At 34.9% G+C, this 14,656-nt stretch overlaps 1 non-coding gene across 1 annotated transcript; it reads right to left on the bottom strand.

Annotated features, from left to right (window-relative positions):
• Window positions 1–237: 237 nt before the first annotated feature.
• Window positions 238–344, bottom strand: LOC132664920 (U6 spliceosomal RNA). Its single transcript, XR_009603912.2, has one exon. It is a non-coding gene; the product is annotated as a U6 spliceosomal RNA (small nuclear RNA).
• Window positions 345–14,656: the final 14,312 nt, after the last annotated feature.

Consider the following 14,656-nt stretch of genomic DNA (forward strand, 5'->3'; position numbering starts at 1 on the left):
TAGCCACAGGTGTAAGAAACCATTTAAAGAATGTCCCTGAATACTTTATAAACACTGATTTCATGGAGAATGCTTTGCAATTTCCTGTGTGTCAACCTCATCCGAGGTTGTATTTTTATTTTTTTAAACCGAGTAAACCTCATCCATGTATGTCCACCTACGATAGTCATCTGAGAGCCAAAATGTATTAGCTAATATCGAAACTGATACTTCAAATGGAAACTAAAAGGAAAGAACACTATAAAGTTTACTTTTACAAATTTGTCCATCATCCTTCAGCAGGGCCCATGCTAATCTTCTCTGTATGGTTCAGATTTTAGTATAGGTGCTGCTGAAGCGAGCAGTAGAGTGTTTACTTTTAAAATCACTAATCTTATGTTTCAGGCAAAAATGTAAGTTTGGAGCAAAAGGCACCCTGTCAGTTGTAAGAAATTGAAAAAATTTGATGTGGCAAATATTGGACAATTCGACACCTGGACATGGATTTTTCTTTAACAACATCTATTTTAGCTACAATAAATTCTTTCTTTCATGTTTCCAGGACCCTCCCACAGTCAGTGACATGGAAAATTGTGAAGAAGGTTCTGGGTACCCAATGCTTTCTTTTTTTCTTTTCCAAACCTCCCTTCTACCTGGCCCTGTCTCTAGAGAGTAGTAGTTGTGTACTTGTTTGCTTATTTGGTTTTCCTTTAGAAAAATAGAAAAAAGAACAATTCATTCAATGATATATTTCTTCTTTTGTTCTTCCGCAAAATCTAACTAAGTTTAGTTCTGGTGAATAAACTTTCTGTATTGGCCTATCTCTTTTTTTTTCAGAGCAGCAGTTTTCCCTGTGAAAACAGTTCTTTGGTGGATCTAAGAATCATTGCTTTTCAATTTGTTCAACTTTTTTCTTCTTGTGAGGAAGAGTGATGATTTCTAAACTATTTACCTGCCAGACTGGAAACCAGAAGTCTATGATGTATTTTTTTAATATTTATTTATTTTTGGGAGAGTGCAAGTGGGAGAGGGGCGGGGGGGGGGGGGGGGGGGACAGAGGACCAAAAAAGGGTTCTGTGCTGACAGGCTGACAGCAGAAAGCCCCACATGGGGCTCAAACTCATGAACCAGGACATCATGACTTGAGCCAAAGTCTGACACTCAACCGACTAAGCCATCCAGGTGCCCCAACCTATGATGCATTTTTGATGCTAAAAATCACTTCAGATCTCTGCTTGATGGTAGTTCATGCATTTATTCAAATTGCCTAAGAAATGAGAATCAAGTACTATATATTGAACTATACTGTATAATAAATTATTTATATCATTTTCACAAAGGCCTTTTCAAATTTTAAAGAGTATGTCATGTAAAAAGAACATGCACTCAATGCATATGGGTTTGATCAACACTTTTAATCTCTTGGTTGCCTAATTCCCCTCTGCTTGGTGTCATCCCCTTACTGAGCTGAAGTATGAATATACTAGGTCTCTTCCAGTTATCAGGGCTTCAGGGATATTAAACAAATCCACATTTTTTTTGGTGTACAACATAAAAATTTGGAAATATGGAGTTCTCTTGACTGATTTTGTTAGAACATGAACAGCTATCTGATAATATCATAGAATATAAACTATATGTTGAATATCTTTTAAAATTAAAAATAGACATATCCATTGATGTGCCAATTCTACCTTTAAGAATTGATATTACTAAAAATTAGCACATATATAAAAGATTAAGCATAAGGATATCTATAAGGGTTGGAAACGGCCTCAATATTAATGTAAAAGTATTGGGAACAATCTAATATGTATTCACAATAGCCCTGCCAATAACGACAAACATTATTGTTACAATGAAGAAATGGAAGTGACAGGAAATAGGTAAGTGATATCTAATTAGTAGAACCCTAGTTGACTATTCTTAATCCAGTATATCAGGTTATGTTCTGTAGAATTAAGTGTTCATTTAGTTCTATTATTTCAGTTTAAGGAAGATTTTCTTTTCTCCTTACTTGAATTTCTAAGTCTTTTATTATTCTTTCTCCTTTAGTGTCCTTAGGTTATGGTTAATGTATCTAAGAATAAAAAATATGGATTTTTCATCTTCATCAAACTTTCTCTGACATTTCACTAACATTGTAAGAATATATAATTTCTGACTAATAGTGTGTATTAAACTAGTTTCCTTTGTATCACTTGTGCTTGTAGTGTTTAAATTAGCATAACTTCACACTTTGGAAAAGTAGCATTTTCTTTGACATTTTTAAAGAGCAGACATAGTACTTTGCTTACTAACCTTTAAAAAAATGATGATGTCATTTTGACTAGTGTAATCATTTCATCAATGACCCTTTCCACTTTAATATACTCTTACCTTTAATCTGGACAAAGGTGACCTATTCCTTGCATTTTTATAATACCTTTTTTTGATATTTTTCTACAATTATTTTTTTCATTGTGTCCTTCACCTGGCACTATCTTCAATATTTTTTTAAGGAGAAACAATTTCTACCATAGAACATAACCCATTAACATCTTTGAACAATGTTATGTGGCATAGAATGTTTATTTATGATAACGCCTTATTTACATTACATAAAGTAAACAAATTATTTATGTTAAATTATCATAAGATAAAGTAAAATGGTAATTCTCATGGGGATTCCCTGGGGATAGTGGAGACAGTCTATTTTTGGCTTTCTTTTCTTTTTTAAAAATGTTCATTTATTTATTCTGGGAGAGACAGAGAGTACTAGTAGGGGAGGGGCAGGAGAGAGAGAGGGGGAGAGAGAGAGAGAATCCCGAATAGGCTCCATGCTGTTAGTGCAGAGCCTGATGTGGGGCTTGATCTCAGGAACCATGAGATTTCAAATGAATATTACAAACTATCCCAAACCAAAAAGTTTAATGTAGTCCCCTTCAGTAGACTTTTTACAACATCAACTTTTGCTAAGAAAAAGTTAAAGGCCAATGGAATTTGGAAGTTCACAAGTCAATAATGTTAGTAATAATGATAATAGCAATATTAATACTAGCAATATCTCCAAAGAGACACAAGTTCAGTGAAAGATTTTAAATGAATATTTTTTCATTAATACAACATTCAAGTTTTTATTTATTAGACTAAAAAGTTAAATAACACAATGTAGCAGAATGTATTTTCCAAAAATGACTCCAATAATATTTTAATTCATAAATTCTCTTTAGAACCTTGTAATTTCTCATCAAGCGGTAGTGTCTATTTTCCCTATTCCTGACTATGGCTGGACATTTTAACTCTTCCAATGAATAGAATGTGCTGAAAGGGATAATGCCGTGTGACCTTCAAGACTAAGTCCAAAAGGGCCATATAGAAGTTTTTTTTTCTCTCTTTTACTCTCTCTCACTTCTGGGGTTGAACCCATACCCCATGATCTGAGGAAGCCCAGGACATACTGAGAAGCCACACATAATTTTTCCAGCCAACAGTTCCAGAGAAGTCTCATTTGACAACCCGCTTCAAACATTAGACACGTTAGCCTTCAGATGATTTCAACTCATAACCTCTGTACCACCTCGGTCCTGAGCAGATGTCAGGTTGAGGCACAAAATAAAAGTTTGCTATTGTGTTAAGCCACTCAGTTTTGGCATAATTGTTTATTCAGCCACAGTAGCTAGAACATAGAGCACTAGGCATTCTTACTGTTTTTCTGCTCCTTCAGAATATAAATAAACCCCATAACAGCAAGAGTGAAATCTGTCACATGTACCCAGTGGCTGGCACATAGAATGTATTAAGTAAAAATCAAGTGAAAGAATGAACAGAATCTTGACTGAACTGTTTTTAATACTGAAAACTTTCAGGAATGTTGTGATGCATCTCAAAGTCTTTCCTGCCTCAAAATAACTTAAATGTTTATACCAGAAAATAAGTTTCTGTCTTTGTTTACTGTTACATATTGGATTTTTCTTAGAAGCCAGTTAAATTGTTAGGAAACATCGATTAATAGCATTAACAGTAGCCATAAAAGGCTCCAAATCAAGCCTCTCCTATGTCTTTCCCAGCCTTGGAACACATTGTTCTTGCTCAGAAAGCAAATTCTTCTCAGCCATTCACTTTCTATAAACATTTCTCTTCTTGAAAGCTGACACCACTTAAATCTTCTCACTTAACTGCTTTTTTATCCCTTTGGTACTTTGTAAGTATATTCATTTTTTACTGTGATTTGCAAAGGAGTGATTAATTTAGGCATTTTTCATGGGTTTTTGGTACTTTTCAAAATTGGAGGACATCAGGAATATGCAAACGAATGAAGCCATAAGTCTCTGTTTTGCTCTTTCAATCACGTATCAAATTCCTCTGGCAAGGACGCAAATCAGGCAGCATTAGTATTTTCTACAGATTTTATGTAGCATCTCAATATCTGCCCTCTACCCCAATGGTCACATCTTCTATTAAGTGAGGGACAAATGGATTCTACCATATTGATTGCTGAGTCAGCCAATACAATTGTTTGCTTTCCCACTTTAACCTGCTGATGTAAGTGTTGTCTTTTGCTGGATTTCGTCACTGTTCTTTCATTTCCTGTAATTTACCTTAACACCAGGCAGTCTCACATAGAAGACCTTTCTAAAGGTTAGGGAGTAGCAGAATGCAATTACTACAGAGAGCTGAAAATAGCTGTAAATCCAGTGGCAGACATCACTCTTCCTAAAAATGCATCAGCATTTCCCAGGGAAGGTGACTTCTCACTGCCTATTTTTTCTCTTCAGACTTGGGTCCCTGTCAGGTTGCTAGAGCCTCTCCTTTCCCTTTGCTAAGCCCCTTCCCACAGTCTAGTTATCTTGCAGAGAATTTCCATTTTCTTTCTCCCAATCATGTGTCTAAGTACTGTATCCTCACCTGAAAAATCACAAGTTATTACTATTGTTCTCTACCTACTGAGACTAATTTCCTGGGTGGCTGGATACCTGCACAATGTCAAAAAAACAAACAAACGTATAAGTCCCTTATAGAGGAAAGAAGGGGAAACGATCCTTTCCTCCAGATAAATTGCAATGATATCATCCATGAACTATGGAAATATATATTATGCTTCTTTTGTCATCCTTCTCATGCATTTTCAAGTATGTTGAGTGCAGTACATTTCTAAAAAATAATACACGACTTAAAGAGAAGTATAAATCTAGAAATCCCATAGGAATTTACTCTATGATTCCATTAAGACTGGTAGTCTTGAAGAATTTCACTGCATAAAAATTGATGAAAATATTCCCGATCCTTAATATTGTTTATCAGCTAAAATTTGGGAAACATGGTATTTCAAGAATTTCCCTGAGAATATATATATAAGTTTGCAGATGATGTAATTCTGTAGTTAAAAAAATACTTTTTAATGCATTCATGTATATAAAAGTATAAAAACATAGAATCTGTGTCTTGAGTTTTAGAAAAATCTTAATCCTTTCATTAACATTTGCATGTAGGAAATGAGGGAAACACACTCACTAGCCTGCAGCTGGATAACTATCATCCCTTTTCCTTAATACACCAACTTAGAGCTCTTCTTTTTTTTTTTTTTTTTTTTTTTTTTAATTTTTTTTTTTTTCAACGTTTTTTATTTATTTTTGGGACAGAGAGAGACAGAGCATGAACGGGGGAGGGGCAGAGAGAGAGGGAGACACAGAATCGGAAACAGGCTCCAGGCTCCGAGCCATCAGCCCAGAGCCTGACGCGGGGCTTGAACTCACAGACCGCGAGATCGTGACCTGGCTGAAGTCGGACGCTTAACCGACTGCGCCACCCAGGCGCCCCTAGAGCTCTTCTTTATACATGGATCTGACTTCTCAAATTGCCTTGTGGTCATCAGAGAGAGAAATCTTGTGACAAAGCGGAACAGGGGAAGGACCTTGGTACCCTGGGGTCATAGAAAAGACTGCTACATTGCACAACCCCAAACACACTCTTCACATCACAGGTTGTAAGCAGTGAATATGGATGAGTAAACTTAAAACATTTTTTATAAGAGGTTTTAACAACATATATCTGAATAGGATAATATTACCTGTAAAATAAAACATTAACAGTCAACTTGATTTATCTATCACATCCTTTCTCTAGTTAAAAGTTACATGGCACAAACCTCTATAATGGAGATCAACTTCTTCATTAACATCCATAAGATAAAGCATACTACTAAATATACATTTATCAGTATCAGTAGATACTGAAGACGAAGAAGAAACAAATGTGGTTTGTTAAACCTGAATTATAAAAATATATTAACATTAAAATCCATAGTCTAAGTATAAAGACAACTTATACCTTGAGAAAGTCTCTTATTTCACTATACAAAGGGTGATTTGATTAACTAAGAGTGAAATGTCTCAACTCCCTATTCTGACCCATACATGTTCATGTTTCTGTATCTGCACCCACTCTCCCTTTTTTTGCCCCATATTATTGGTACCACCTCCTCCTGCAGTGTTATTTTCTGACCTAAGTACCATCCCTGTTTTTTATGTATTTTTAACCTCTCCCTCCTTATTGTATGTCTCTTGATCATGAAATCTATTCACAAGTACCTCATCTTAGTACAGTCTTCTAAGCAAAACAAAACAGCATCTTTCCATCTCCATCTTTTAGTTACCACTATTGAGTTTCACATTCTTTTTTTTAATTTAAGTTTATTTATTTTGAGAGGCGCCTGTGTGGCTCAGTCGGTTAGGCATCTGACTTTGGCTCAGGTCATGATCTTGTGGTCCATGAGTTCAAACCACATGTCAGGCTCTGTGCTGACAGCTTGGAGCCTGGAGCCTACTCCGAATTCTGTATCTCCCTCTCTTTCTGCCCCTCCCTTGCCCATGCTGTCTCTCTCTGTCTCTCTCAAAAATAAATAGACATTATTTATTTTTGATAGAGACAGAGAGAGACAGCATGAGTGGGGGAGGGGCAGAGAGAGGGAGGGAGAGAAAATCCCAAGTAGGTTTCATGCTGCCAGCACAGAGCCCCATGTGGGGCTTGAAACCATGAGATCATGACCTGAACCAAAACCAAGAGTCAGATGCTTAGCTGCCTGAGCCACCCAGGTGCCCCTTGCTTCACATTCTTACACAGCTAATCTTTTTTTCTTTTCTTTTCTTCTCTTTTCTTTTTTTTTTTATTTTAGATTTAACGACTCTCTCATACTCATGTTCATTCTTCAACTCAATACTCTTCATTTCTTCTCTCCCACTCTTCCAGTCTACTCAATCCACCATCATTAAGGTCTAATCTTGGTATGGATGACCCTGCCCTGATCCTAACTGAAAACTTTAGTATTTGGTACTGTGGACCAATTCTTCATTACCAAAACTTTCCCCTTACTGATATTCCAACAAGCCACACTCTTCTTTTTCCTTCTCCGATCAGAATACTCCTTCATGGTTGATTTTCCCTCTTTATGTCTCTCTCCCTTGATGATTTTGCCCACTTCCATAGTCTCAGCAACCATTTATATGGCCATGAATCTCATATTCCTGCTTCGATCTTGGCACAGCTTGAAATAATAGCATCCAGCTTCATGACTAATCTTTCCATCTGAAAACCCCTTGCATGGGAACAGGCATAAATTGCTTAAGAAGTACATTGAAAGAAAAAGTGACTCGTTTGTTAAAAATGGAACATTGGAGGTTGGGGGGAAAAAATATATTAGCAGTGGCATCTCTAATATATGGGAACTAATATATCTCATTTTTACACAATATTAATTTTAGGGGAAAAGCAGAGAATTTTTCTATGTTTATACTTTTTAAAATATTTATTTATTCTTTGAGAGGGAGAGAGAGAGAGAGAGAGAGAGCATGAGCAGGGGAGGGGCAGAGAAAGAGTGAGACATAGAATCTGAAGCAGGTTCCAGGCTCTGAACTGTCAGCACAGAGTCTGCCACGGGGGTCAAACTCACCACCCACAAAATCATGACCTGAGCCGAAGTTGGATGCTTAACCAACTGAGCCACCCAGTCGTCCCCTCTATGTTCATACTTTTATTGACCTTTCTGATGAGACTTTCCACAAGGTTTCTATCGAGTTACAAAAGCACAGCAGGGCTTTATAGGATAGCTTCATTAAGGAGCTCCTGATAAACAGAGTGGGTCAAACAGTATGTGAAAGCAATTGGTGCTTTTTAATGTAATTCTTTATTACCCAAATTTTACCTTTCCAACCGCAGTCTGATTTTGATGGACTTGTAAGCAGGTGCATATATTCAGCAGAATTCAAATCAACAGTAGTCAACTAAAAAAAACCCAAAATAACAAAAACAAAGATGGCCCTAGACATCCAGGCATTTGTTTGACAAACCAAAATGTGTTGCATTTATGTATGAGTAAAGTGAAAGAGAGAGCTATGAATTATATCCAGAAATCCAGAATCAAATACTTGAGGCAGAGAATCCTAGAAAAACATAGCCAGAATGGGTCATTTCACACAGAATAAAATTGAGGAATACGACCTTGCCAAGTCCACGCTTACACTGAAGACCACTGGAGTTTATATCCCCTGGGCCCCAGTTTATTTTTTAATCTCACTAATTAATTATTGAAAAGCACTTAATTATCCTTTAGCTTACCAAGATAAATACAACCTTATGGGAGCCAAATTTCTGAAAAATACCACTAGCAAATTTTATCTTATGTGAAGGAACTATATTGATTCAATTAAGAGATTTCAGAAATTTCTATAGTTATCAAAACAATGAAAACATTGGGAGAGCTGGCACACTTTGCATTTTTGGTTTTACATAGCATCTTTTATTGTACAAGGTAGATTGAATATTTATTCTATTTAAGATTTTTCTTCAAACTGAGCATTGTTGCAAATAAAAATACTTTTATAACCTGCTGTATACTAGCAGGCGATATATGTAGACTCTCTTGACAATGAAATATGATTCAAAACAGGAGCCACACAGCTGTCTTGAACATCCCAATTCTAGGATATTATACATATTTACATACCTTCAGTTATGGTTTGAACTGAATTAAAATATCATTGGTATATATAAAAACAATCTAATGTGATCTCTTTTTCTCTCCTCTTTCTCATAAATACCACTTCAATATTGGAGCCTTTCCTTACTAATCAGAATGAAATCACAGAATTATGACAAAGCAACAAACATTTTTGACACCGCCTAGTATTAGTTCACTATTGATTTTGCCACCTAGTATGTTATACATTTCCTAAATAATTTATCTAAGAGAATCCTAAATAATTGATCTATGGATATATCCAAATGTTCTTCTCAATTTTATACAACAGCGTGGAGGCATGTTTGTTAAATTGTGCAAAGTAAGACAGTAGAATTGTCTGTAATAATGTACAATTCAAGGAGTTTATGACTTGTTATAATGTGCATACCTATTTATGGCTCAGTTGGTTCCCAGAAAGAAAGAAAAAAAAGTACATGTCAAGTCTGTAGGTAATAAAGCATGTCTGGAAATAGTAAAATAAATCACCATAGGAAGATGAATTGTTGAATGAAAGGTGAGAGAACTTTTCCTTGTACAACAATCAGGAATTCACTGAATAAAACAAATTACCCCCTGCCAGCCATTTGAATAGTGGCCTCAGAGAAATAAGAGTTTTAAATACAAAAGAAGCCTATAAAATGTGTATAGGCAACTACTTTGCACATCAGATGGCATAATAATAAATTTTATATTTTTTCAGCTTCCTCTAAATAACATTGCTTTCTAAACTTTATTGAAATAAAAACATGACAGGTTTTTAAGAGTGAGAATAAGTCCTTAAATTTGATTTATTCTTGAATACATAGATCAACATGGATTTTGAAGAAAGGTTTCATAATTTTGTAAAGGTAATGGCAAGTTAAAATAACTATGGGCTTAGGCCAACAAAACGAAGTATAACTTTTACCTATATAAGTCTCTAACAGTTCAAATAAATTTGGTTAGATCACCTAAACTCACAGAATGTGAATTTCTTAAAATATGTTATAGAAATATATTGGTTGATTATATTTTTTATAAGTGCAATTTTAATTTCTGTAAAAGATAAAACAGAAAGTTGCAAAAACCTTTGCATTAAAACATCAATGATCGCATGTCTGTTTCTATTTTTGAATCATTATTGATGAGTGCCTTCATTTTAATTTTCTCAATTAAACCACATCTTGTCACTTTGGGGGATACTGAAATATTATTTTGTGTTCATTAAAGGACAGATATAAGTTGCCTTTGATTCATAAACTAAACTCACTGATCTCAGACTTTCCCATGGGGATTTGAATGAGCCTGAGCTGTGGCAAGTATTCAGTCATTGCAAAATAGATCTGGGTTTTCTGCCTCAGATTTAGACTGACCTTGAGTTCTGTGAGACTCTTGAATTGACGAATCAATTACAGTGCTCCAAAATCACCTTGGCTCCCTCCCACACTATCTTCCTTTCCCTCTTGTTTATGCCCAAAATACACAGGCAGCCAGACAGTATACCTTGAGGAGCCAGACAGGATGTCAGCCAGCCATGGCTCTTTTAAGCTAACCATTCTAAATGTGAAAGAGAGAAGATATATCTCCTGAATACTGTAAGTGTCCTGCCAACAACCGCTTCCATTTTGCTTCTTCCCTGAAATCCATAATGATGCCTCCCGTTTTAGATTTTCTATAAAATTTGTTGCCAGGTCAATAATTCTCAATATTTGTAATATCACGAAACACAAAATATGTATATGGAACAACAGTTAAAACAGAGGGCCTCTGGCTTTCGTGAGGCTGAGAGATTAATATCGCCCCCAATTTGAAAGGTTCTGACATAGGAAAATGATGGAACAATATGTTGCACATATTTTAATTATTTCATATATAGTAATTTTGTCTTCCAAAACGTATTTTTTTAATGTTTATTTATATTTAAGAGAGAAAGAGAGACAGAGTGTGAGTGGGGGAGGGAGAGACAGAGAGAGGAAAACACAGATTCCGAAGTAAGCTCCAGACTCTGAGCTGTCAGCACAGATCCTGAAGCAGGGCTCAAACTCACCAACTGTGAGATCATTACCTAAGCCAAAGTCGGATGCCTAACCACCTGGGCCACCCAGGCACCCCAAAAAATGTATTTTTTGAGAGAATCCTCCATATTTTTGTTATTTCCCATGTTCACCTGTACATACTGGTTCCACAGCGGGGAAAAAAGAGAAAAAGAAAGAATGAAAGAGATGGAGAGAGAAAAATCAAGAAACTCCTTTATTAACTGGTTCTACTTGATCAGAAAATTATATAAGTTCATTGTTCCCTATAGTCAGTATCTATACTATAACTTTAGGAATTGCATTATTCTGTTTGTTTAATCATAAGTGGAAAATATAATTTTAATGAACTTCATTTTTGGCTTTCATGTGTTTAAAATCATTATAATTGCATTCTCAAAAGAGGAATAAGTGCCTAGCCTTTTTAAAAAAAACTTACAAACTAAGATTATAGCTCAGAATTTACCATAAATTATTTTACCATAAATTGTTACCCTCCTTGCCTCTCCTCTCCCCAGTAAAACTTCTGATAAATGCCTTCACAGAATGGTCATAAATTTACACCTTTGATCCTTCTATCAAAACTGATTATATAGTGTCTAATACCCAGAACAATTTCCATCTAATTATTACAATGACATTTATCAGAATAATGTTCCTTGACATTTACCACAAATTGTACTATTTAGATTCTGTACCCTGGATCTTTAAAAAAAAAAATAACCTCAAAGTATTTGCTGTCATAGTACATTGCACATACCGTACATGTACTTTGATTAGTTTTGCAATTTCTTTCTTTAAATTTGATAACTTTTTACAGGAATCTATAGTAGTAGATTAGGTAGATAGAATTTTTATTAAAACTGGCATTTCTCTGATAAGCTTCTCCATTATTTAGAATGTGACCAGCTTTCTTGTATACATTAATTATAAAATGCCCAGGAACTTCTCTTGCAAGTATAAAATACAGACAAAATGGAACATTAGAATGCTCCCTCAAAGGTTGTCAAGGGGCGTGATTTCAGAGCTTGTGGCGTTTGGTTGTGCTGCTGATTTTTAAAACTGGCAATAAACCCCTGCTTAGTCTTTGGGTACAGCAGTATACACAGTATGGTGGCATTCTGAGAACTTTGTAAACTTATTTGTTGACAATAACAGTACCTCAAAGAGACTATTACACATGAAAAATGTTTTCTAGCTAATAATAAACTATAAGTTGTTGAGATACAGGAGGAATAACAATGATCTGAGGTCACAAGATTTTAATTCTAGATACAGATTTCCTTTACTAAACTCTTGCAATTTTATGTGAAAAATAAGAGTTGGTCACATAGTCTCTGTTTTCCTTAAAACTGCAAATCTAATGATTACTTTTCTCCAGAGGCCAAAAAATGTGACCAAAAAATCAAAATGAATCCTATACATATTCTTGCTGTTTAAGGAGACATGCAAAAGTAAACAGCTTGTTCCATGGATCTAAGAAAAGAATTCAATTAAGAAAATGCTTATTTATAACTTCCTATGGGCTTAATGTGGTCAAAGGAGTTATATTGGTCTAAGCTGCTATTCCAGAGTCCTGGGAAAATTCATAGCTAGACTCTGTGGATGATTTTAAATAAAAGATACTTTTTTTTTTCTGATTCACTTCTGAAGGATAATAGAAAAAATGTCAATTTCTAATTGTTCCACATGAATAATGAGAAAATGCAATACAATTGTACTGGAAATAAAATTTGAAATGCATATTAAGGCAATTTGAAATATGAAAAGTAAACTAAAACCTAAACTGTATGGCTTTACATAAAATATAAGAATTCTCATTATTTTCCCCATAACATTATAGAAAAGAATAAAATATTTGAATTAAAAACTGAATCAAAATCCAAGCTCTGCACTAACCAGATGTATGATCTTTGACAATATAATTTCTCTGGGTCTCATTTCTTACATCCATAAGAGCTAAAAACAATGTACTAACCAAATTGGTAAACATAAAATGTAAGTATATAAAAGTTACTTGTACTCAGTGAATAGCTAGTAGAGTCCCATTCCCTTCTCCCTTGACTTAAAAATTATACAGAGGTGGACGGACCTAGAGGGAATTACGCCAGGTGAAATAAATCAGTCTGAGAAAGACAAATACCATATGATTTCACTCATATGTAGAATCTAAAAAAGAGAAAAACAAAATTAAAAAAAAGCCAAATCAGATACATAAATACAGAGAACAAATGGATGGTTGCCAGAGGGGAGGAGTTGGGGGCATGGGCAAAGAAGAGTGGGAAATACAGGCTTCCACTTACGGAACGGATACACCAAGGGAATAAAAGGCACCGCATAGGCAATATAATCATTGATATTGTAATAAGGTTGTATGGTGACATATGGTAGCTACACTTGTGGCAAGCACAGCATAATAGAGAAGTTGAATCACTATACTGTAAACTTGAAACTAACAAAACATTGTGTGCCAACTATACTAAAAAAAAATTAAAATTATATAGGGGTGTCAGAGGCTTTTTACTGTGTCAACTTCAAAGCATTTTCAGATAGGCTATCCCATACCTGTTATAGATTTAGAGACTTCCAGGGGAAGTTCACACTCACTCAATCACTCGTTCCAGTTTACTAAACCACATAGATGAGAAGTTCTTTCTCTTGCCTAGAATACATTGAACCTACAATAAGTGAAACATATTTTTCTGCACTGTTCTCAGCTTGTCAGATCCCACTTTACAATGACTAGTGTTTATTCACCAAAAGATACATCCATACATACAATCTTTTCAGTATATAGTTAGTTCTTGAGGTGATAAAAAGAAGGAGTAATGAGATAATTCAACTTCGTCTATATTTGATTTGGGTTCCATTAGTTTTTGCTTTTCTTAAGATTTACATTCTTAATTTTGTTTTGCTCAGACTAATATTCAAATTAAGTTGATTCCCGAAGCATAATTATCACAGGTAAAGAAGACAACTTCGAAGAGTGCTGGGTGATTGAAAAATATCTGTACTTTCACTACTAATGAAAATATGAAAAATATAGTTACATGTAATTCATACATTAGCTTGTCTACATATAGTGAATAACAGGTGAATAAGTCATCTATCAAAATACTAAAAAATATACTTTTCAGCACTTAATGACTACTCAGAACTCAAAATTAATCTCACGTAATGCTGCAAATCATTCCACTCTTATGAAAATTGCAGCCCCAGAGAAAAATCAGTTATTTGTGCCAATAGAACATGGTGGTACCACAGATAACATATGTTTTTCTTACTGTTGTGGTTGTTTCATGCTGGACAGTCATATTATGGTTGGAAAATTGTAATCAAGCTTTCAACTCACAAGGTGTTGGGCTTGCTTCAGGAAAAGTATTTCGGTAAGGTACAAGAAAAGAACTTGAGTTCTGAGATATAATGGAAAAATTAAAAAGGGTGAAGGGTTTAAGTACTTGACTGATTTTTGCATGGAAAATTTTGGTGTGAAAAATTGGCAATGTGCTGAATAGGCAATAACTAAAGTTCACATTACCCAGTCCACTAGCATTTATTCTAATCAGCTTATGATCTTGCCAAGAAGAGCAACACATTCTAACAAAGATTCAAAACACATTTTTAATTCCAGAATTCTCACTTAGCTGAAATCCCTCTGTCCAGAGTACAA

The sequence above is a fragment of the Panthera onca genome, chromosome F2, assembly GCF_046562875.1.
Source record: "Panthera onca isolate mPanOnc1 chromosome F2, mPanOnc1 haplotype 2, whole genome shotgun sequence".
Classification (NCBI taxonomy): Eukaryota; Metazoa; Chordata; class Mammalia; order Carnivora; family Felidae; genus Panthera; species Panthera onca.